The following is a 26,971-nucleotide window of genomic DNA, read 5'->3' as shown; positions in this document are numbered from 1 at the left end:
CGGAACTGAACCACCTTTATATATAAATACATAGTACAAAATGACTGTCGCTAGCTTCCTTCCAATGAACATATCACTGACAGAGGCGAATCAAGGAAGGGGGCAGTGGGGGTACAGCCCTCCCCCTACCCTCCTGTTCCTAAAACATGTTTTAAAAAATCGTCTTTCATACTTAGCTATTTCGAAAATTTTCACGCTATCATAGTTGATATTATAACAGATTAAGAAAACATCTTTGTTTACGTCTGAGAATTTGGAGACTGCACGATGGTACAAAATTTCATTGTTTCCATGAGCTCAGCCCCCTCTCCTTCTTCAGCGCAAAATCCTGGCTTCTGCTCTGAATTTACTGGACTACGCGTATTGTCGAAATCTTAAGCAAACCAAAATTGGATCTAAACACTGTCTGCCTGATTAATAAATAAATATTTCCCAAACCAAGATGAGTTCCTGTAATGTTGCAAGTAACGAAAAATGGTTCAAATGGCTCTGAGCACTATGCGACTTAACTTCTCAGGTCATCAGTCCCCTAGAGCTTAGAACTACTTAAACCTAACTATCTAAGGACATCACACACATCCATGCCCAAGGCAGGATTAGAAACTGCGAGCGTAGCGGTCGCGCGGTTCCAGACTGAAGGGCCTAGAACCGCTCGACCACACCGACCGGCCAATGAAAAAATTATTTTTATATCATTGTTTCTGTAACTTAAAAACATTACAGTTTGAAGACACAGAACATCTGAAAAAGCTTGAGTTGTTGTAATATCATAAGAGTGTAAATAGATTCTGGACGAATTCAAGCAGCAAGTTCGAAGAGATCTCTTAGAAACAAACGAACTATATAATGTGCTGTCATAACATACCCTTCCCGCTCCACACAAACTTCTTCCCATCGTTCCGTATTGGAACTGGCAATTAGAACTGAGTGCCTTCACAGGTGACTAGATCTGGATGTGATTTGCTTTTTGGGCTACTAACGAAAAAATTTTCAGCGAATTTTTTTTAAAGAAATGCAACCGTCACCGGTTGGGAGTTTATTTTGATTTTTGGGCCACACAGGCAAATGCAGGTGTGTTTTTATGCACTGATTTAATTTAATATTATTTGTAATGATGTCTACCACTCCGCTGCCTTGTGAAATATTGCAACCGCAACCTTCTTCCAGGCTCCAAAGTGTTATCGGCAGTTTAAATCTATCGATAGGCTAATTGATTATCGATAATGCGTGTTCCTTTTTCGTCGTACGACTGAAAATCAAAATATCTTTCAATTTCAAAACACGGCAGCTAGGTCGTGACTGAACATCTGAAGAGCCGTCATTCGCTGATGCATTTCCGCCCCACAATTAATACTAGATGTAGTTGATAATTAAATAATAGGTTGTAACAATAATTGCTTCGGCTTTAATGGCACGCGTTTTTCAGTAACTGATCAAGGACAACAAACGGATGGTCACGTAACATATGCTCGGTAGCGCAGTTAATTGAGGGGTTGAGAGTGCAAGCGGCACAAGAACTTTCTTAAGCTAACTGGGCAAATAGTTACCAAAGTTAACTGGCCATTTATAAATTATGTGAGCTATTATTGAAACAGCTGACTTTTTTATGATTGTCAGTGAGTATGTGTACAGTTGTTGGTACGGGTAGAGATTGTACTACCCCCGCATTATTTTTAAAATATATAAAAAATTCTTACACGCCTTGTGCCTTAAAACTTTTTAGAGCAAAACAAGTACAAATGCACACAGGGGTTCCATACTGTGCTTTATTTTCAAGAATTTTTTGGTACAACACATATGAGATACATCATACAGTATAATTCATGTTCATTTGAGATACATAATGTAATTCATGTTCATTAGAAAGCAAGGAAATATGACCGGTTAATGCAACACTGACATAATAAGCTGAAACACACAGTAGATAAATCGCAAACCAAACAGAAACACCAAAACGGCAATATATATATATATATATATATATATATATATATATATATGAGGTTGCAACATGTATGACAGATTACTCATAGTCACTTTCTATTATGTATCTCTTGAAGAAATTACTTGGGGGGGGGGGGGGGGAGGGCAACACTCATGTTGCTCTACCACTGTGTTGTGCACTTTTCGGTCTTCTTCTTCCACTTCTCTCATCACGTACTCCTTTTCTCCACTCCCTCTTCTTACATTCACGGTTACTGCTGTCTGGGAATGGAATATATTGTTATAGAAGTCGTGAGAAATGGGAGAGATGTAGTTCTTTACCTCCTGAAAATTTTTCCACTTACAAAATATTATTTCACTTTCATCTTCATGTAAATGTTATAGAAGAGGCACTGATATGCGGCCAACATTGCGCCTTCTAAAATCCACTTCTATAAACTCAAGCTCACGGATTAGTGAATACTAGAAATGCGTTGTTAGAGGTTTTCTTTGCTAATATGGATCCACTTAATACTTCTCCGATGTATTACGTTTCCTTCAGTATCTTTTGCAAACTTGTCCTTTGCTATGGATTGCTTGAGTTTAATACAAAAAAAGTCTTTACGCACTTTTTGTAGTATAAACCCAGGCTCAAAAAGACAACACAAGCTACCATTTAAGACAGGCAGTGGTTTTACAAATTACATTTAAACGCGCATGAAATATTACAATAAACCTTTTTAAAACTGACACATTACGCTATCACGGTAGCTTCAGAAGTAAACATACCTGAAGCTTCATCGAAGATATCAATTCTCCTTTCATTCACCATCTCACTTGCACTAGTTATACTCTAAATGCAGTCCAGGCATTGTCTTTGAGCTTATACTTAATCATCATAGAGTTCAGCACTCAACAAGAATTCACTTGTACCTCCTTCATCCGAAGAGATCGACATTTTAGCTTACCAAATGTGCACTTAGATCATTTTCACGCGAAATGTCACTTGTACTCCATGTACTCTCAGCTCTCAATTTCCCCAAAGCGAATTACCTGAATAGTTCTAGAACGTACCCTGTTACAGAAATCTGTCACATGAAGTCAAATGACCATTTGTTGATTTATATTCCCATTTGGTTTTGTACAGGTCGGATTGATGCCGCTAACATCGCATCCTCTTCTACACCTAATAACATATCCAAGTAGTATTTGACCTATCTTAAACTGTTATCTTCTCAGATCAGCATAATAAATTAAAATAGCTCACCCGTTAATGCAGCGCAATACCTGACGTAGTTCTTCACTAAACATTTTTATTCCAGCACCGCTGCCAACAATCGTCATCTCATTAACGACGGTAACTCAATCAACAGAACCTGCGCTTACAAGAAAGTAACTAATAAACACATCAAAAAAAGTTTTGCATCACCTCGGTTCCGCAAGTTCCGAAACCTGTACAGAAAATTGGAATAGAGATCAATATAAACATCATTTCCGCTTTTTTTATTGCTCATGAAAAACACACATTACATGCTGTACCGTCGTACAGCGAGACATTCAGAGGTGGTGGTCCAGATTGCTGTACACACCGGTAAATCTAATACCCAGTAGCACGTCTCTTGCATTGGTGTATGCCTGTATTCGTCGTGGCATGCTATCCACAACTTCATCAAGGCAGATTGTCCCACTCCTCAACGGCGATTCGGCGTAGATCCCTCAGAGTGGTTGGTGGGTCACGTCGTCCATAACAGCCCTTTTCAATCTATCCCAGGCATGTTCGATAGGGTTCATGTGTGGAGAACATGCTGGCCACTCTATTCGAGCGATATTGTTATCCTGAAGGAAGTCATTCGCAAGATGTGCACGATGGGGGCGCGAATTGTCGTGGATGAAGACGAATGCCTCGCCAATATGCTGCCGATGTGGTTGCACTATCGGTCGGAGGATGGCATTCACGTATCGTACAGCCGTTACGGCGCTTCCGTGACCACCAGCATCGTACGTAGGCCCCACATAATGCCACCCCAAATCAGCAGGGAACCTCCACCTTGCTGCACTTTGTGTTCAGTGTATCTAAGGCGTTCAGTCTGACCGGTTTGTCTCCAAATACGTCTCCAACGATTGTCTGGTTGAAGGCATACGTGACACGCGTCGGTGAAGAGAACGTGATCCCAATCCTGAGTGGTCCATTCGGCATGTTGTTGGGCCCACCTGCACGATGTTGCATGGTGTCGTGGATGCAAAGATGGACCTCGCCATGGACGTCGGGAGTGAAGTTCCGCATCATGCAGCTTATTGCGCACAGTTTGAGTCGTAACACGACGCCCTGTGGCTGCACGAAAAGCATTATTCAACATGGTGGCGTTGCTGTCAGGGTTCCTCCAAGTCATAATCCGTAGGTAGCGGTCATCCACTGCAGTAGTAGCCGTTGAGCGGCCTGAGCTAGGCACGTCATCGACAGTTCCTGTCTTTCTGTATCTCCTCCATGTCCAAACAACATTGCTTTGGTTCACTCCAAGACGCCTGGACACTTTCCTTGTTGAGAGCTTTTCCTGGCACAAAGTAACAATGCGGAGGCGATCTAACCGCGGTATTTACCGTCTAGGCATGGTTGAACTACAGACAACATGAACCGTGTACCTCCTTCCTGGTGGAATGACTGAAACTGATCGGCTGTCGGACACCCTCCGTCTAATAGGCACTGCTCATGCATGGTTGTTAACATCTTAGGATGAGTTTAGTGACAGCACTGAACAGTCAAAGGGACTGTGTCTGTGATACAATAGCCACAGTCAATATCTATCTTCAGGAGTTCTGGGATCCGGGGAGGTGCAAAACGTTTTTTGATGCGTGTACTTGAGAGGTTGCAGGGCACTCTCACTTCTGATATGGTGTTATGCTACGTAATTTTCTAGGGGAATATGATCTTTATTACTTAGCTCCTATAGCTGGATATGATCTGACTTCATTCATATCATGAAATGGCTGGCAGTAGTTAACGCTCTTGCTTGTGCGCTCTAGTGAAGGAATAGCGGTAAGCGTTACCTGCGTTCAAAGGTAGAGGGTCCCAGTTTAAACGGCTGCAGTAAAAGCGAACGGCAGCTGAGGGCCGAGGGGAGCGTTTTTTCTGCGAAACCTAAGTGAAGACGTTGCAGATTGCAGAATCCCTTGGTCTCATTTTGCAGATAGGTTGGATGGCGCCGGTCGGTCGGCGACCACGTCCAGATAGGCTCAAAATGGTTCAAATGGCTCTGAGCACTATGGGACTCAACATCTTAGGTCATAAGTCCCCTAGAACTTAGAACTACTTAAACCTAACTAACCTAAGGACACCACACACAGCCATGCCCGAGGCAGGATTCGAACCTGCGACCGTAGCAGTCCCGCGGTTCCGGACTGCAGCGCCAGAACCGCTAGACCACCGCGGCCGGCCAGATAGGCGACTAGCGCGACTGCTATGACCAGAGCATTGATGACTGGCAATAAAGCAGAGGATGGGCTCTTGTTAGGCAGCAAGCTGATGAGACGACTGTGAGTTGCTGCGAATTTCTGTGGGACAGGTCACTGGCTGGTTCAAATGGCTCTGAGCACTATGGGACTTAACATCTATGGTCATCAGTCCCCTAGAACTTAGAACTACTTAAACCTAACTAACCTAAGGACAGCACACAACACCCAGTCATCACGAGGCAGAGAAAATCCCTGACCCCGCCGGGAATCGAACCCGGGAACCCGGGCGCGGGAAGCGAGAACGCTACCGCCAGGTCACTGGCGCCCAGGCGTCCAGACTCTGCTACAAAACATGTTTGTGAAGATACGAGGCTTTTAAAGAGTTTATGGCCGTTCTTTCGAAAGTTTAAAATGGACGCAACAGGGGAGATAACGATCTTTTTTATGGAGGGCTGTGGTTCCATCCAGGTCATGCTTTTAGCAAAAGACACGGAGTAAACGCGTAGGAAAGAGGCCGCGAAGCTCAATCTTTGTTCCTTTTCTCCCATTTAATTTTTAAAGTCGCTGATTTTTCAAATCTGTGTATGCAGAGCAATGGACAGTCTCCCGGCTTCGAATATGGCGCTCCAGCTCGTGATTGGCTTCTGTTAAAGTGGGAGTAGTCTAAGATGTGAATGTACTATGCTACCAAGCTGGCGAAGAAAGCTGAGAGAAAGAGAAGTGGACACTCTTGTACTGGCACTTCGCTAGTAAAGAACTGCAGTTCTTTACCTAAACGGTGAGAATTGGGTCCTTTGCTAGTGTGCCACTTAGAGCCTGAGTCAGTCAACTTCTGAACCGTCAGAGATACGGCTTCTAGCATCACACCCGCAACAAGTGATGCGTGCTGATCACTTTGTTCACCATAGACCGCATATTAGTGAAAGCGTTTGTCAAATAAAAATGTTTGTGTGACGTTTCTTTAGCCATTTTTTGTCTATTAAGAATGAATAAATCTATTGTTATGTAGACCACAACTCCTCCCAGTGTTCTGATTAACATTACCTTTGCCATTTCCATTGAAGTCTTGATTGCAATTGAAAGTAGGAAGCTTGCAATTGGCGAACTGCTGCCAGGATCTAGGTCCTTTGCACTTCTGTGATGCTTTCATTTAGCGTCCTTCCCAAACAGGTCCACATAGAAAAAAAAAGATATCGTTCATTAGTATGTTGTATATACACTCCTGGAAATGGAAAAAAGAACACATTGACACCGGTGTGTCAGACCCACCATACTTGCTCCGGACACTGCGAGAGGGCTGTACAAGCAATGATCACACGCACGGCACAGCGGACACACCAAGAACCGCGGTGTTGGCCGTCGAATGGCGCTAGCTGCGCAGCATTTGTGCACCGCCGCCGTCAGTGTCAGCCAGTTTGCCGTGGCATACGGAGCTCCATCGCAGTCTTTAACACTGGTAGCATGCCGCGACAGCGTGGACGTGAACCGTATGTGCAGTTGACGGACTTTGAGCGAGGGCGTATAGTGGGCATGCGGGAGGCCGGGTGGACGTACCGCCGAATTGCTCAACACGTGGGGCGTGAGGTCTCCACAGTACATCGATGTTGTCGCCAGTGGTCGGCGGAAGGTGCACGTGCCCGTCGACCTGGGACCGGACCGCAGCGACGCACGGATGCACGCCAAGACCGTAGGATCCTACGCAGTGCCGTAGGGGACCGCACCGCCACTTCCCAGCAAATTAGGGACACTGTTGCTCCTGGGGTATCGGCGAGGACCATTCGCAACCGTCTCCATGAAGCTGGGCTACGGTCCCGCACACCGTTAGGCCGTCTTCCGCTCACGCCCCAACATCGTGCAGCCCGCCTCCAGTGGTGTCGCGACAGGCGTGAATGGAGGGACGAATGGAGACGTGTCGTCTTCAGCGATGAGAGTCGCTTCTGCCTTGGTGCCAATGATGGTCGTATGCGTGTTTGGCGCCGTGCAGGTGAGCGCCACAATCAGGACTGCATACGACCGAGGCACATAGGGCCAACACCCGGCATCATGGTGTGGGGAGCGATCTCCTACACTGGCCGTACACCACTGGTGATCGTCGAGGGGACACTGAATAGTGCACGGTACATCCAAACCGTCATCGAACCCATCGTTCTACCATTCCTAGACCGGCAAGGGAACTTGCTGTTCCAACAGGACAATGCACGTCCGCATGTATCCCGTGCCACCCAACGTGCTCTAGAAGGTGTAAGTCAACTACCCTGGCCAGCAAGATCTCCGGATCTGTCCCCCATTGAGCATGTTTGGGACTGGATGAAGCGTCGTCTCACGCGGTCTGCACGTCCAGCACGAACGCTGGTCCAACTGAGGCGCCAGGTGGAAATGGCATGGCAAGCCGTTCCACAGGACTACATCCAGCATCTCTACGATCGTCTCCATGGGAGAATAGCAGCCTGCATTGCTGCGAAAGGTGGATATACACTGTACTAGTGCCGACATTGTGCATGCTCTGTTGCCTGTGTCTATGTGCCTGTGGTTCTGTCAGTGTGATCATGTGATGTATCTGACCCCAGGAATGTGTCAATAAAGTTTCCCCTTCCTGGGACAATGAATTCACGGTGTTCTTATTTCAATTTCCAGGAGTGTACTTAATTCTCTGATTGTGTTGTTTATGTGTTTATTTGTTTTATTTACAGTGTATTTGTGTCGGTGACAGATATCGATCGTTTTTCCGTCATTGCTAACGGCGTTGTCGTATTATTTTTGTGGTGTTTAATATTGTATTTTTTTATTTTGTTGTTTGTTTATTCTGGATCTAGTGTACTATCGTCGTAGTCTCGGACTACAATCTGCTTTGCTAATTTTTTTGACGTCATTGTATTGTACTGCATATATCTTGTGAGTTAGATAATACGGTTGTGCACGTGTTGCACGGATAATTAAAGTTTGTTGTGGATAGAGAATTTGAATGATAACGAGAAGTAGAGTACGGAGACAAGTAGACTGGGAGCGGGAAAATAAAGCATACTTCATGGAGGAAGAGCTCAAGGAAACAGTTTGAACGTAGGGAGACGTTGCTGTCGAATTGTGTAAGCAACAACGATGTCGTGCAACAAGGAAATCGGGGAGACGAAAGCGATATGGCTTTTCTTGAGGGTAAAGACAGTGTCAGATCGCGTGTGATACAAGATGTAAGCGTACCACAAACATATCGAAGCAGAGGTGATTATTAGAAATCCGGACATAGAAGACAGGGCGGTATCAGAACGTAATGATGCGGATACAACAGGACAGAGATCAAGTATGAGTTCGGTCCACCACTACACTGAGGAAAAGGAAGAGGACTTCAATCTGTTGGCATTTTTAATAGGAATATATAAGAAAATTGATAGACTAAAAGGAATTGAGGAAAAGATTAATGGACTAAGAGAAATGAAGGAGAAAATTAATGAGACGAGGGCGAACATAAAAATTCCTGTGCTCAGGTAAATCAGATGAGAGAGGAACACAAGTCGTGGGCAAATAAACTCCAGGAAAACCTACGTAAAGTAAACACCAAAGCAATCAAAAGTTTAAAGATTGCACATGATGCTAATAAGACGGCAGAGGGAGCCAGGGCAATAGCAAGTTTCGCAAGATGAGTAGCAGCTGAAGCATCGAAAACGATTAAACGCACAGGATTGCAAGGACGAGAGGCAGTGATTAATTTGAATATGAAGGTCGAAAGCGTGGCAAAGCGGTAAAATGAGAGCATCGACACGAAAATACGTGAAGCCACGGATCTTCATGAGACAGCGGCTATAGGCAAATTAGAAACTGAGCTGCGCAAATTAGGGATTGGTTCGGAGGTAACAACTGTAACTTCAGTGAGCGAGACTTAAGAGTCCGGACTCTCCTTTCTTTCAAGTCTCAACAGGAAGCTATCAACACGTGTATGGATAAGAAATTGGAGGAGGCGCTACGGAAACAATTTCAAATGCGGCCAGGCGCGAACGCAAAAGAACCAGAAAAATTCGGACGGGACGAATAAATGTATTCCGTTAGCAGCGAGCAGAGGAAATGGTGAGATGAACGTCGCATTTTCTCGAAGCCGTGGAGGGAGCACAACTGAAGGGACGTCGAACGAGAACTTCCAAAGGACTGATATTTTCCGTGGGATGGAAGTTGTCGACGAAACGCCATTTGACTTTCAACACTTCTTACAAGCCCGAAAATTCGAAATTTTCCGAGATGAGGGTAACTTTACTCACCCATCCACTTGGATATCGCAATCTGACCTCCCTTTACCTCCAAATTGGCCTTTAAAATACAAATGAGACTTTATTTGCGGTCCCTTGCAAGGGTCAGTTGCAGAGAAAATGCGCGGAATATCAGCGACGTGTAGAAATTACCAGGAGTTAAAGGACAGCTTACTAAATATCTACTGGTACAAGGAGACGCAAGAACACATAAAGTACGAGATGATTGTTGGCAAACATTTCGAGAGTTCAGCCTACAAAAGCCCAGTCAAGTTCCTTGATGCAATGATTGACAAGAACCAGTATCTTGACGTACCATGCTCTACCGGTGAAATCATACGCCACTGTTACACCAAACTTCCGTCAGCATATCAGCAAGTATTAGCTGGCAGGTGTGATGTGGAGCTCAGTACTTTCAGTAACTCTCTTTACAAATTAGAGTACGCATTCTGAGCAGAGAATATCAGAGAACACAAAGGAAACTCTGACAGATACGTCGCAGGCCCTGTGTCGCGTCCACAACATAACCGTTATAGTAATAGGAAGCGAAATGTACGAAATGGAACGCCTTACGGAAACCATTCACGGTCGGGAAATTTCGGGAGTAGTGAAGTGGAACGAAGAGACTGGTATGGGAACCGCAATAGTTATGTACTACGCAACAAGCTGGAATGGAAGGAGGAATGAAGGCTACGGACCACAAAACAACGGATGACGAAGCCATGGATCGGGTTTCATTGATAATGGAAGATGTGCGCGAATGAACAACGGAGGAAACGAAACTGGAGGTCAAGTCGAGGAAATTGAGATTCGGGGCTAATGCATCCGGGGTACCCTCGATAGCCCAAGGAAGGACTTCTTTAATAACTCGGATGATGACCTCGGTAGACACACCGAGTGTACACTGGACGTTACTTCGCTAAGAAACTGTACAATACGCCTACCTTTGTAGCTCCCGATAACTAGTAAACCCGTCACGCCGTGTGGCTGCTCGTACCCTGTCGAAGGAGTGACTCAGAAAGTGAGTGGGCGTATCCAGACGGCCGGCCGCCACATTGACTCTTCCCCTCAAGCGACGCGACCGGTTAGAAGCCGCCACTCACCCTGCAGTGAGGTGTTCCAAGCGTCGCGCACTGAGGCAGGCGGCTGGTCGTGTCTTCAGCTGGTCGCAGGTCGCAGACAGCGGCCATCTCCTCCTGCGTCCGAGTACAGCGCTCAAACACCTTATCCATTCTACTAACTTAAGATTTAAACTATGAAAATAAACAGAAAAAACTAAATATGTCGCTAGCTAGGTCTCCTAGTGCTTCACCACTGGAGGGGGGCCAACTGAGCGAACGTACACGTTAGCTTTACTAAAACACGATACTACACCTCTCGGAGGACAAAAATACGCAATGAATGTAAGAAATAAACTTTGCAAGCACGCAAGATCATGCGAAGAATTTAAGAATTAAACTATGAAAACAAACAAAAAAGATAAATATGATACTTGCCTAGTCTCCTGCTGCTTCACCAACGAAGGTTGACGACTGTGCTGTAATCAACAGTTACTTGCCTTCGAAAACAGACAAACAAATGACAGCTGTTATACAGAATGTGCAAACATACACGTTACCGTCATTAAAACGCGGTAATTCACCTCTCCTGCAGTAGCTGTTGCCTCGATCTCTTTTTGCTCTACTTAATGACATTACATAATTCTACCCTAACCATAATAACGACTCACAGATTCTAAACTGATGGTCTGCACTTGAATATCAGTAGCGCTACGCTCCTGTCTCTGATTGCAGAGATGAACATCCCATCCAGGAAGTGTCCTCCATCGTTACGAAGGCTTTGGGCTTGACACATCAGCTGTGCTGTGGATCGTACGCAATCTATTAACTAAATATGAATACGATTGTTTTCTCGAGATTATTATTGGCCGTTTTCCTCAAATGAATGACGTCTCGTACTTCACATACATCCTTTAATTCTTCGCTGTCGTTTTGTGTAAGGTCTTTGATTGATAAAACACCCTTGAAAAAGTGAACAGTTAATTCGAGTTAAGTGATTAGTGGATTCCCACATAGGGATTTAGCATTCTAAGTTTACATAGCTTGAGCGGCACCAGCTGTGACTGAACGGTGTCCTATTTCTTCGACCTCTCGCTCATTTCAGACTGTTTACGACACAATGGACACAGTATTGCCTGCAGAGGAGAGCGTCTTTTCAAATGACCCCTCAAAACTTTTTTTCCCTGAGTCATCAGTCTTCTGACTGATTTGATACGGCCCACTACGAATTCCTTTATCACAGTGTAGCGACCTACGTTCTCAATTATTTGCTGGATGGATTCCAATCACAGTCTCCCCCTACAGTTTTTACCCTTTACAGCTCCCTCTAGTACCATGGAAGCTATTCTCTGATGTCTGAACAGACGTCCTATCTTCCTGTCTCTTCTTCTTGTCAATGTTTTCCATATATTATTTTCCTGCCGATTATGCAGACAACCTCTTCCTATTAGTCCACCTAATTTTCAATATTCTTCTGTAGCAACACATCTCAGATACTTCGATGCTCTCCTGTTCCGGTTTTCCCATAGTTCACGTTTCACTACCATACGCTGTGCTCGAAACGTACATTCTCAGAATTAGCAACTCTTATTCTTTACCTAAAGCTGTAGAAGGGCAGGCTTAGGTGGGTGCGACAACGTACCCGTCTCGTTAAGTTTTTTATTTGATGAGTTGGAAACCATGAGTAACTAACTTGTGAGAAACTGCCTCAGCCAGAGCACAGCATGCCTCAAGAAAGGTGGCGAGGCAGATGCCTTACAGGTTTCTGCTAACGACTTTTACGCTTCAATAGCCATCCCACCGACCGGTTCATAGCACATACTGACGTTGATGTACTTTTTTTGTAGAGGTTTGTATTTTTTTCTCAAGATCACTCTGCGTGACACACAACGTTCTACCGTCAACCCAACGTCGCCGGCCGGTGCGGTTCTAGGCGCTACAGTCTGGAACCGAGCGACCGCTACGGTCGCAGGTTCGAATCCTGCCTCGCGCATGGATGTGTGTGATGCCCTTAGGTTAGTTAGGTTTAATTAGTTCTAAGTTCTAGGCGACTGATGACCTCAGAAGTTAAGTCGCATAGTGCTCAGAGCCATTTGAACCAATCAACCCAACGTTGGTCGCTGAGACATGGTCACAGTTGATGGTACAACCAGAAGTGGCGATGTTCACTCCGAAACGGTACATCAAACTTGGGCTAATCAAGTTCCCTGATCTACACGTTATCACGTACAACCCAGAGTAAATGTGTAGCCTATCGAGTACTACGGACGCACTGAGCATTACCCCCCAAACAGCTGTAGCCGTTTCCTTACAGCTGCCACAGACGCAGTAACGAAGGGTACACCGATAATTTGCTTACGGTGGATGTTTATAAGGATTACAGACGCACTGGCTGCTCAACAAATATAAAGAGTTATTATTATACAAAGGGAAAATAAAAGGTAATAGTGCTTCACTGTTCTGGAAATGAAGTGTCTACAACAGCATGTTCATATTGCCTGCACAACTGTCATTTTAGTCACTTCCAGTTGTGTCCATGTGGTTGGATGAAAGGTTCTTTTACTATATTGGAGATGACTGAATAATAATTAAAAATTGTGGCCATTGTTCGTGATTTCTCTTTGATTTGCAGTTTCTGCATCGACCGTCTGTTTTAATATAATGGCAAAATCAGCTCCCCAAGCTTACAGAGACGGGGGGCAACAATAAGCTGTGGAAGCAGTTGCTTCCGAATGTCAGTGGTGTTACTGCGTGGAATGGCAACTCGTGCGGGTCGATTGTCTGCAGCAGGCAGAGCGACGCCTGGCGTGGGTCCGTTTAATGAAGGAGGGGAGACGCCAAACGCGATTGCGCACGTCTCTTCGCAATCTGTGAGCAATTTTCCTTCTGATTCAATATGCGAAGTTCCGAGACAATTCCCGACAGGAAATTGTGAGGACACAACGCTACGGGCAGCGTAATTGCGTTATAGGGAAGTGCGATACTGCCTAGCCGCAATATGCCTTCGCAACCTTTCATCAGGTGTGCATAATGCTGCAATTAAACAAGAACAATCGTATCGTCGCTGCAGAAAGCCTTTTCATTATCATAAATCGTTACGACAGTATTCTTTGCGTCTTCTATGAATGCAGTATATTAATGATATTAAGAAGATGACTTTTAACGACAGAGCATCTTTCTAATTCGAAGGAGTATTTATTTTATTTGTTGTATGTCATAGACTATATTACTGCTACAGGCAGTTTGGCTAAATATACAATAACATGAACCTCACAGGTTCACCTGATTCAACTAATTTTTATTCAGATACAATAAATAGCAGAACTTCAGACTCTAACAATAGGTTACTGGACTGACAAGAAGAGTTTAACAAAAGCAGACGGGATATATTGTGATTATTAGAAGCGGGGAAAGAAGGAAGAGTATATATAATTAAAGTCAGCACACATGTTTTATTTTAGAGGATACACCGAAGAGCCGAAGAAACTGGTACACCTGCCTAATATCGTGCAGTGCCCTCGCGAGCACGCAGAAGCGCCGCAACATGACGTGACATGGACTCGAATATTGTCTGAAATAGTGATGGAGGGAACTGACACCATGAATCCTACATGGCTATAAATAAATCGTAAGATTACGAGGGGGTGGCGAACTATTCTGAACAGCACGTTGTAAGAAATCCGAGATACGCTCAATAATGTTCATGTCTGGGGAGTTTGGTAGCCAGCGGAGGTGTTTAAACTCAGAAGAGTTTTCCTGGAGCCACTCTGTAGCAATTCTGGACGTGTGGGGTGTCGCATTGTCCTGCTGGAATTGCTGAAGTCCGTCAGCAATGCACAATGGACATGACTGGATGCAGGTGATCAGACAGAATGCTTACGTACGTGTTACATCTCAGAGTCGTATCTAGACGTATCAGGGATCCCACATCACTCCAAATGCACATGCCCCACATCATTACAGAGCCTCCAACTGCTTGAATAGTCCTCTGCTGACATGCAGGGTCCATGGATTCCTGAGGTTGTCTCCATAACCGTACACGTTCATCCACTCGATACAATTTGAAAAGAGACTTGCCCGACCAGGCAACATGTTTCCAGTCATAAACAGTCCAATGTCGATGTTAACGGGCCCAGGCGAGGCGTAAAGCTTTGTGTTGTGCAGTCATCAAGGGTACACGAGTGGGCCTTCGGCTCCGAAAGCCCATATCGATGATGTTTCGTCGAATGGTTCGCGCACTAACACTTACTTGTTGCTGGCCCAGCATTGAAATATGCAGCAGTTTGCGGAAGGGTTGCTCTTCTGTCAAGCTGAACGATTCTCTTCAGGCGTCGTTGGTCCAGTTCTTGCAGGATCTTTTTCCGACCGCAGCAATGTCGGAGTTTTGACGTTTTACCGGATTCTTGATTTTCACGGTACACTCATGAAATGGTAGTGTGGAAAAATTCCCACTTCATCGCTACCTCGGTGATGCTGTGTCCCATCGCTCTTGCGCCGACTATAACACCAAGTTCAAACTCACTTAAATCTTGATAATCTACCACTGTAGCAGCAGTAACCGGTCTAACAAAATGCACCAGATACTTGTTGCCTTATACAGGGTAAGTCACCTAACGTTACCGTTGGATGTATTTCGTAAACCACATCAAATACTGATGAACCGATTCCACAGACCGAACGTGAGGAGAGGGGCTAGTGTAATTGTTTAATACAAAGCATACAAAAATGCACGGAAGTATGTTTTTTAACACAAATCGGACAAGAGGTCAAGGCAGCGTCGCTTTCATCCTCGCACTCTTATGCGAGTCCTTCCTGCCCTGCAGAGATGATCGCACCAGGCACCAGTTCTCCACAGCTGAGATAAATTATTGTAGGCGCTGCCAGCAACAGGGACACACCACTGACAGACATCAGGCACCGTGCTGCCTGTAATGTGAGGCAATTAGTCATTTAGACATCAACTGCTCTAGAGGACGAGGTGGACCTAGAAGGTAGACGCCGGAAAGTCAGGTGTTGTCACCCATCGAGCCTCAGTAACAACAGTGGATACTTTTAATTTCTGAAGGTTAAAAGAAGTGGCAAGCTTGATTGTTTTTGGAAGAATTCGACGGAGAAAAAGAAGAAATTCTGGTAGATACACGTGTTCTTGTGACTTTAGTGATTTTGTCCCCTGATGTTAAACAGGATCTAAATAACATGTTAGCGGGTTGGGAACTAACAGAATTAAGACTATGAAAACTTTTTTGCTGAACTGACAATTTTATTTGTTTTATTGCTTCTTTTAAACCTACTCTCTCCATTCGTATAATAGGTCATGTTATTAACAACTTTTGCAGTTATTAAATGTTTTGATTGATTACAAAGTTATGTGTCAGCATAGTAATAGAACCAATAATACTTGACAAACGATATGCACTTGTATTGGCTAATAGTAGAAAATTAAGAATCTAGTAAGAGAAACCAATATTGGCCCGACGATAATTAATAGTAAGATCATAGCAAACCATGCTCTAAAAACAGGGCTATGGGCAGAGAGAAACAGAATGTCTGTGGATGCTTGACCATAAATGAAATGCTAGCCAAGCCTGCCAAGTCTGGAGGTTGAGCTGATGTATTTGACTGTCTGACTTTGAATGGCTCTTGGACGATGTCCTTTGTACATTGCAAGTGTGACTCATTTCCATTGCAGTGTTGTTCTGTGCACCTGTGAGTGCATTGTGTTGGAGCTAACTGAATTAGAACTTAGACAGACTGTTGGTCCACATAGGGTGGGGGGGGGGGGGGGGGTACACCTGAAACCAAGATGGCTAAAGTATTTTGTGTTTCAAGAGGCATCATATCGAAAATTTATACTGCATACAGGGAAAGCATCAAAACATCATCCACTAAATCACAATGTGGACGAAAGTGTGTGTTGAGTGTTCATGACGGACGGTCATTGAATAGGGTTTTCACGAAAAATAATGCGATTACAGCTGCGAAGGTTACTGCAGAACTGAATGTCGCATTCTTGAACCCTTTCAGTGCCAAAATAACATGCAGGGAGATCCTTGAGAAGGGAATTGCAGGTGAAGCTGTAATCCCAATACCGCTCTTCAGTGACTCAAATGCCTATAACAGGGAAATTTAGTGCCAAAGCAACAAAACTTGGACTATGGAGCAATGGAAGAAAGTCGTTCGGTCAGATGAGTCTTGTTTCACGCTATTTCCAAGTTATGGTCGAGGGTATGTCCCAAGAGAGAAACATGACAGGTGGTTGGTGATGGTTTGAGCAGCCACATCTTGATATGCCATGAACCCCTTGGTTACCCTGTTGGGTCACATTACTGCCATGGATTATATGACCGTTTTGGCTGATCAGGTCTATCTCATGGTACAATGCTTTTCCCCCAGTGGTGATGCTGTGTTCCAAAACATCAGGGCACCTGTTCACCCAGTTCGTATCATCCAGGACTAGTATTTTGAGTACAAAGGTGAATTGTTGCATCTTTCCTGACCACCACAGACACCAGATTACTGAATCTTTGTGGTCTACTTTGATGAGAAGGGTGCGTGACTGCTGTCCACCTCCGACGCTGTTAACTGAATTTTCCACTATTTTGCAGGAAGAATGATACAATATTCCTTTGAAAAACACATTGGAGATGTATTTATCCATTCTCAGACTACTGGAAGCCGTTTTCAACGCCAACAGTTCTCCTACACTGTAATAAGCATTGTACGTGGTGGTCTTTCTATATTTTTGTCCAACCCCTGTTATATGAGTTCGATGAAGGGGGGAAACCAGACCTGCAGTTAGCAGCAGCAGCAGTAGACAATTTTCCTGCAACCACTAACATGTGTGAATTACAGTGTGTGGGCCTAGCGAATTCTTACTGCCGTTTTGTCAAGGATTATGCCACAGTAACTAAACCATTAAAATAGTTGTTGAAAAAAGGAGTAAGTTTGGAGTGAACTATGGAGTGCAATAATGCAATGCAACAGATCAGAGATATTTAACGAGTTCCCTTTTGCTAAAACATCCTCACTTTTAGAAACCATTTATATTGTCATGTGACATATCTGATTTTGCTGTATTATGTACTTTAAGTCAGGAAGAAGATGACAAAGAGAGACCAATTGCTTATGCATCTCACCACCTCAATAAAGCTAAAACGAATTACAGCACAACAAAGATGGAATTTTGGACCTTGGTGTTTGGAGTTAATTATTTTAGATGTTACCTTTATATTAAGAAGTTTACACTGATTACTGAGCATGCAGGCCTACTGTGGCTATCGAATTTAAAGGTCACAAGTAGTTGCCTGATGCAATCGGCTTAGAAATTGGGTGAATACGATTGTGACATGCATCATAAAGTGGGTAACTTGCATCAGAATACAGATGTGTTATTCTTGGATTTTGTAGCCAAGGATGATATTCTGTATTGCTAAACTGCCCTCAAGGCTTGTTTAGTGATACCTATGGCACTTCACCAATGTATACATGCCCAATGTCACAACGGTATTCTGGCTTGTCTCAGCAGAAAATACACTCCTGGAAATGGAAAAAAGAACACATTGACACTGGTGTGTCAGACCCACCATACTTGCTCCGGACACTGCGAGAGGGCTGTACAAGCAATGATCACACGCACGGCACAGCGGACACACCAGGAACCGCGGTGTTGGCCGTCGAATGGCGCTAGCTGAGCAGAATTTGTGCACTGCCGCCGTCAGTGTCAGCCAGTTTGCCGTGGCATACGGAGCTCCATCGCAGTCTTTAACACTGGTAGCATACCGCGACAGCGTGGACGTGAACCGTATGTGCAGTTGACGGACTTTGAGCGAGGGCGTATAGTGGGCATGCGGGAGGCCGGGTGGACGTACTGCCAAATTGCTCAACACGTGGGGCGTGAGGTCTCCACAGTACATTGATGTTGTCGCCAGTGGTCGGCGGAAGGTGCACGTGCCCGTCGACCTGGGACCGGACCGCAGCGACGCACGGATGCACGCCAAGACCGTAGGATCCTACGCAGTGCCATAGGGGACCGCACCGCCACTTCCCAGCAAATTAGGGACACTGTTGCTCCTGGGGTATCGGCGAGGACCATTCGCAACCGTCTCCATGAAGCTGGGCTACGGTCCCGCACACCGTTAGGCCGTCTTCCGCTCACGCCCCAACATCGTGCAGCCCGCCTCCAGTGGTGTCGCGACAGGCGTGAATGGAGGGACGAATGGAGACGTGTCGTCTTCAGCGATGAGAGTCGCTTCTGCCTTGGTGCCAATGATGGTCGTATGCGTGTTTGGCGCCGTGCAGGTGAGCGCCACAATCAGGACTGCATACGACCGAGGCACACAGGGCCAACACCCGGCATCATGGTGTGGGGAGCGATCTCCTACACTGGCCGTACACCACTGGTGATCGTCGAGGGGACACTGAATAGTGCACGGTACATCCAAACCGTCATCGAACCCATCGTTCTACCATTCCTAGACCGGCAAGGGAACTTGCTGTTCCAACAGGACAATGCACGTCCGCATGTATCCCGTGCCACCCAACGTGCTCTAGAAGGTGTAAGTCAACTACCCTGGCCAGCAAGATCTCCGGATCTGTCCCCCATTGAGCATGTTTGGGACTGGATGAAGCGTCGTCTCACGCGGTCTGCACGTCCAGCACGAACGCTGGTCCAACTGAGGCGCCAGGTGGAAATGGCATGGCAAGCCGTTCCACAGGACTACATCCAGCATCTCTACGATCGTCTCCATGGGAGAATAGCAGCCTGCATTGCTGCAAAAGGTGGATATACACTGTACTAGTGCCGACATTGTGCATGCTCTGTTGTCTGTGTCTATGTGCCTGTGGTTCTGTCAGTGTGATCTTGTGATGTATCTGACCCCAGGAATGTGTCAATAAAGTTTCCCCTTCCTGGGAAAATGAATTCACGGTGTTCTTATTTCAATTTCCAGGAGTGTACATTACTAATGCGCAAACCGCCATGGGATACTGGCGGAAAAATTGACAGTGAGATGTTCGGAATTACATATTCACTTTTCTTCTGTACACACACAGAGTACGACATACATGTCCATGTCGATGGGTTCCATTGGCAGCTTTTATGGAAGCCTCTAGGCCATTCGATATTGTAGTTGTTGATATCATGGGACCATTTCCTCAGACACACCAGGAGACTAAATACATCCTGCCAATAATTGATCACCTTTATGGTGTGCAGTGTTGGTACCAAATGCCAATATGATGGTAGAGATCATTGCAAAGGCCTTTGTGAATCACTTAATATTACTATTTGGAACCCGTGGTGCCATTCTGATGGACCAAGCAACAAATTTCATTCTAGCTTCATTTGTGAAAATATATGAAATGTTAACACTTAAGAAATGGAGAACCAACTCCTTCCAGTCTAAGACCAATAGCCATATTGAATGAGTTCATAAGGCTATTGTCAACATCTTGTCCTGTTACGTAAATGAGACCATAATGATTGGAATCGATGTCTGCCCTATATACTGTGTGCCTATAACAGTAGAATTCGTGAATCAAAGGGATACATACCCTACGAGGTAGAATGTGGATGCCCCATGCACTCCCCCTTTCAACGGGATGAATTGGCATTGGGTGCTGATATGGGTGAAGTAAAATGTTTACACAACCAACTTAAAATGATGTGATAAAAGGTGCGGCAAAGTAATTCCAAGACGATTTCAAAGCAAATTTAAAGAGGTAATAAAGGAGCAGTGGTGCCCCCATGGCGTGTGGGTGACTGGGTTTTGTTATGGAACCTGGCAATTATAAAGCGAAAAACTAGAAAGTTTTCTCCGCCATATCAAGAGCTCTGCCAAATGCCATGTTTGTCGACTGTGTTCAGTGCTGAAATATATTTGGCAGACCACTCAGAAATAATCCATTTTGATTTACGTCATTCAGATACTTTTGAACATGGCGCCAATTTACACAATTCACGTCACTCATATACTTCAGGTCATGGCACCAAATTATGCCAGTCAAGTTGTTTGGATATTTTTTAACATACTACCATTTAAGGAATTCAGGTCCTTTGGATACATTTGAACATAGCACCAAATTACGCAATTCAGGTCGATTGGATACTTTTCAACATGGCTCCAATTTATGCATATCAGCCCATTTGGGAATTTTTGAATATGATGCTAGCATCAGCAGTGGAGGCTTTTCAGATAATTTTGAACAAAGCGCTAATTTATGCAATTCTTGTCCTTCATATACCTGTGAACATGGCTTTGAAGCTGGCTCTGGGGCTACAGATTGACTGGCTGTATTGTTGTAATGGCTGCTAAAATACTGGGCTGTGATTGGGAGATTTAGATGTGTTTTGTGTGTGTGTGTGTGTGTGTGTGTGTGTGTGTGTGTGTGTGTGTATGGTGAAATGGGCGGTTCATGAAGCTGTGTCAATTTTCTGCTGACTAAGTATATCGCCATTCTCGTGTCTCTCCATGTAGGCAACCTGTGTGTGTGATCTCAAGGGTATGATAATAAGCATGATACATTGCTTATATACGTCCAAAAAGTGCGCCAGAAACTCCATAGGTATACTACTAACACAGAAACTGGACAGCAACTACCTGGAATCGTGAAGTGTATTCTGGCAAATCGCCATTTTGCCCCTTTACGGTTAATGCAGGGAATCGAGTACACCACCGGTCCAATAAATGTTTTAACCTAGAGTATGTGGAGGATATAGTTTAAAGTACTGGGAGTATTTTTCGTTTTATGAGTTTCGCTCTCCCTTTGATGTTACTGTGAAAACTGACCAGGATATTTATTTCAACGTTTTCATTGACCAGGTGTTGCTCTTTTTTCTACATTTTCATGATAGGTATGCTGGACATACTCATATGTCCCAAGATAACAATAGCTCTGTTTACATAGCTGTATGCATACGTTCCTGGTTGGACGAACACTCAGCCAGCATATCGCACCCTAACTGGCCCATCAATTCACCCTATGGTAATCCCATAGTAAATGTTGGAAGTATTTGGAACAGTGAGTTGAATGTAGAAATGCGTATCCTAACAAACTGACAGTTCTACAGGATTTAATCTCCATACGATTACTTGAGCTGCATATGATGTACCTGAAGAAACTTGTGAATTCACTTCTTCGCCGAAATGAGGCCGTTATCAAGGCTACAGGCCGTGTTAAAGAGTATTAGCATGATGGTTCCGAGAGGCTTCTAATTTTTTGTCCAATGTGACTGTTTACTGTGGGCACCTAAGTGTGGCATTTGTTGTTAAATTCCAAAAAAGACTCTAAAATTTCAGTTGTGTTAATGACCGTATCATTCAAATGTGTAGTAACATATATACTGAACGATATATGTCGAAATGTTGCAACACGTGAGGCAATACTGACCTTACGACTTATCTTAGAAGAAATATTAAGGAAAGGCAAACCTACGTTTCTAGCATTTGTAGACTTAGAGAAAGCTTTTGACAATGTTGACTGGAATACTCTCTTTCAAATTCTGAAGGTGGCAGGGGTAAAATACATGGAGCGAAAGGCTATTTACAATTTGTACAGAAACCAGATGGCAGTTATAAGAGTCGAGGGGCATACAAGGGAAGCAGTGGTTGGGAAGGGAGTGAGACAGGGTTGTAGCCTCTCCCCGATGTTATTCAATTTGTATATTGAGCAAGCAGTAAAGGAAACAAAAAAAAAATTCGGAGTAGGTATTAAAATCCATGGAGAAGAAATAAAAACTTTGAGGTTCGCCGATGACATTGTAATTCTGTCAGAGACAGCAAAGGACTTGGAAAAGCAGTTGAACGGAATGGACATTGATTGAAAGGAGGATATAAGACGAACATCAACAAAAGCAAAACGAGGATAATGGAATGTAGTCGAATTAAGTCGGGTGATGCCGAGGGAATTAGATTAGGGAATGAGACACTTAAAGTAGTAATGGAGTTTTGCTATTTGGGGAGCAAAATAACTGATGATGGTCGAAGTAGAGAAGATGTAAAATGTAGACTGGCAATGACAAGGAAAGCGTTTCTGAAGAAGAAAAATTTGTTAACATCGAGTATAGATTTAAGTGTCAGGAAGTCGTTTTTGAAAGTATTTGTATGGAGTGTAGCCATGTATGGAAGTGAAAAATGGACAATAAATAGTTTGGACAAGAAGAGAATAGAAGCTTTCGAAATGTGGTGCTACAGAAGAATGTTGAAGATTAGGTGGTTACATCACGTAACTAATGAGGAGGTATTGAATAGGATTGTGGAGAAGAGAAGTTTGTGGCACATCTTGACTAGAAGAAGGGATCGGTTGGTAGGACACGTCCTGAGGCATCAAAGGATCACAAATTTAGCATTGGAGGGCAGCGTGGAGGGTAAAAATCGTAGAGGGAGACCAAGAGATGAATACACTAAGCAGATTCAGAAGGGTGTAGGTTGCAGTAGGTACTGGGAGATGAAGTAGCTTGCACAGTATAGATTAGCATGGAGAGCTGCATCAAACCAGTCTCAGGACTGAAGACCACAACAACATATGTATGTGGCATTGGTTAGCAGTGGATCGGCAAATCTTCACATTCTGGTGCATTTAGAGGCGTTAATGTGCGGTGTCTGAAAGAACAGCGGTGCTGTGTCACGGCTAAGTAACATAGCATGAAGAAAATTCAACCATTCATAGAAGGAACTGCTACAGCATATTATAGAAGGTAACTGAAAGAAATACGCAATGAGACAAACAGAAATAACACTACTATCGAAGGACATTAATTACACTGAAGTCACCGAGGTTTATGAGGATTCTCTGGAGACTATAAAAGGTGAGACATGGTTTTTCATAGAGTGTGTGATCACCATGGAGGGCAGTGCATGCTCTGAAACGTGCCTTCATCAGCGTGGTTGACAACTGCAGGTTGATAGTTGGTCCATGTGGACTTGCTGCAGTGCGCCTCCGATTCCAGTGTGTCTCCCATTTCAGTGCGTTTTCACAAAGCATCCCACACGCGCACGATGCAGTTTATTAAGAACCATATCACGTGTTTTGTACTGACCAGGGGACCATCATAAATCATTGTGACTTCAGTGTAATAACTGTCATTTCTGTTAGTCTGCCGGTCGCTGTGGACGAGCGGTTCTAGGCGCTTCAGTCTGAAACCACGCGGGTGCTACGGTCGCAGGTTCGAATCCTGCCTCGGGCATGGATGTATGTGATGTCCTTAGGTTATTTAGGTTTAAGTAGTTCTAAGCCTAGGCGACTGATGACCTCAGATGTTACGTCCCATAGTGGTTAGAGACATTTGAACCATCTTGTTCGTCTCAGTGCAGATTTTTCTCTGTAGAGTCCAGGTTTAATTGAGCTGTGTTATTTGGCAATGACACATCATGTGAAACTTACTATCATCCTTATATTTTGCGTATCAGTGCATTTTCAAAAGTATCGATAGCTATTTTTTAATAAATTTGAGTTTTAAATGGCAGAAAACCAAATGCAGTGTTTGTGTTATTATTCTCTAATCGTGTCACAGATACATTACTTCCTTTCTTCGGCAACGGAATCTCTTCTACATCGACGAATCTCTTTGAGGTGGTTTATCTTCAAGTTAAGTCTGGAAATATTAATATTGCCGATTGTTAATCTACACACTTGACGGTCGTGAAAAGTAGCTCGTTAAAATACAAACATAACTATGGAAAATGATACATGATAGACTGCATAAAGTTTTAAGTACTCAACAAAACAAGCCTTCCGTATTAGATAAGCTCTGGGTAAAGAGGTCTGGTGTAATACTACTGCTCGAGATTAATTAAGACTGGTCGTGACCTTAAAGCAATGACTCATAATTTTATATTTTTACCAGCTGACTCTGAAAATAGCACTATAATCTTTAATTCACATTTGGTTCGTGATTCTCTGAAAGTGGACTTGTTTGTAGAAAGATCATAGGGCTATGCTCCACATACTTCTGAAAAAAATTATTCCTTCTTCGTTTTCGGGATCAAATATGTTTCACCACGTCTCTTCAGTCATGCCTGAGCCATTTTTGTGTTGCATGGGGCTTTTTCAGATGTTCTTCTTCTTATGTGTTCGCTCCTCACTTGGAGATATACGGGCAATGAAGATGTCAATTTTACTACTAACCTCAAAATATCATTTCTGTAACTGTGCCACTACGAGTGCGATTTTCGAAGTATTTAACATATTTCGTCGACCGTAAATAAAAGCGACGTCTCCTATGCTTGGGTGTCTCCGTCTTCACGTGGGAAGGATGTATATGTTGATAATAACATCGAAAAAAACAGCAATCAATTAAAGGAGGAAACGTTGATGATGGCACAGATGTACTGCAATATGTTTTGACAAAGAAAGTAAAGATAACTTACATTAGGATATAAAAGAGAGAGAGAGAGAGAGAGAGAGAGAGAGAGAGAGAGAGAGAGAGAAAAGATAAGGTAACTGAAACTCAGTCCTATGAACTGCAAACCTCCATGAATCTCTTGGTACTTACTGTAGTTGTTGAGACATTACTAAAAAAACTCAGTGTATTGCTTTCTTAAATTCCTGTCATTACGGGATTTACAAACTTGGTTTTTAGATATTTTATATTCTCGAAACGGGTACAAGATTTTTAGTATTTTGCTTCCAATGACCCGCATAGTCGAGAAATATTGTCTTGTTCCTCTCCCATAAAAACCAAAGTACCTACAATGATGATAATGTTACGCGACTGTTTCTTGCATACAACTTTTGTAAAACCTGGTACAAAAAGTCAAATCTAATCAGAATTAATTACTCTCCACTAGAAACTGAAATACGAATCAGTACCAGTGACGGCCAATACTTACCTACTCAGATTACACTTTCCTACGCTGAATTTCATGTTCACCTAAATAAGACGCCACTGTGAAAGCAGCTTGCACTTAACTGTGGACCAGGGGATATGCAGTACGGCAATAAAACTGGAGGGAACCAGCCCCCAGTGGTATTCGCGGAGCTGCCGCCCACACACGTACGGAGGACCATGCCAGATAGTCGGACTGGACAGTGCTTTGATGTAAAGCCGCCTTGGCGCTAGACGACCAAAGACAGGATGTGCAGAGAAGACAGAGACTGTTTTTAACGAGCTGTATGTAGTCGGGTTTGCGTGTCGTTTTTGGCAGAGCTCCGGAAGAACAACTATTGTGGAATGAACAGCTGGCAGGCAAAATTCGCCTAAAAGCACTGACCGTTAAGATAACATCTTAGAAAGTGGAATGGGAACAGGAAGTTTAGGGCTCCTTTAAAAATTGTGAGACACCAGGACCACGCTCAGATCCCGCCAAACCCGAACGTTTAACGAGATATAAAAATTGTTACCATTGGTTCACATATATAACTTAGAAGTAGGAGAAAGGAATATAACTGTGCTTACAAAGGCCTTATTGGCCAAGGCATGAACATAGACACAGAGAGGAAGAGAGCAGCACACTGTTTTGGATTGTCAATTATAACGAATTTTGTAACTGGTTAACAACCTGAAATGAGAGTAAGGGAGCGAGACAGCATCTCGTAAAGGAAATTCCTTCTGGTCGACACTCACAATGTTTACAATTCAGTCAGTGAAAATTACGTGACGCAGGAAAATAAAGCTATTTCGTACTTCAAAAATGGTTCAAATGGCTCTGAGCACTATGGGACTCAACATCTTAGGTCATAAGTCCCCTAGAACTTAGAACTACTTAAACCTAACTAACCTAAGGACATCACACACACCCATGCCCGAGGCAGGATTCGAACCTGCGACCGTAGCAGTCCCGCGGTTCCGGACTGTAGCGCCAGAACCGCACGGACACCGCGGCCGGCTTTCGTACTTTAGCATCTTGATGAGCAGACTTCACTTCTAGACGACCTCTCCAGACTGGTCTTGGACAAGAGGCTCTCATACAGCTGAGATGAACTTAGACGCAAACGGTGTGAAGTTGTTGGTACAGAGCCAATGAGTGATTCTGCAGCCACTTGCATAGAGGGGTACAGGGAGATCCAGCCTCAACAGCGAGGCAAACTGCAGGGAAAATCGAATCATTTTCAACAATGTTCAGTAACTTTAATCTTCATTCTGAAGACTTCATTGCAGTTAGAGATTCAACATGCTTTCATCTCCAATGTACACGCATATCCTTCTGTAGTATTTTCTTTCTCTGTACGGTAAACATCAGCAATAACGGTACAACTACAGGAATGTTAATATTTTATCCAGATACACTTTCATTCGGATCACATTCCTTTTCCAGGTTTGCCAAGAAATTAGCTTATTCTTTTCAATGAAGGTTAAACTATTTCTTTTTA

The sequence above is a fragment of the Schistocerca cancellata genome, chromosome 4, assembly GCF_023864275.1.
Source record: "Schistocerca cancellata isolate TAMUIC-IGC-003103 chromosome 4, iqSchCanc2.1, whole genome shotgun sequence".
NCBI classification, from domain to species: Eukaryota; Metazoa; Arthropoda; class Insecta; order Orthoptera; family Acrididae; genus Schistocerca; species Schistocerca cancellata.
Note: the sequence above shows the minus strand (reverse complement) of the source record.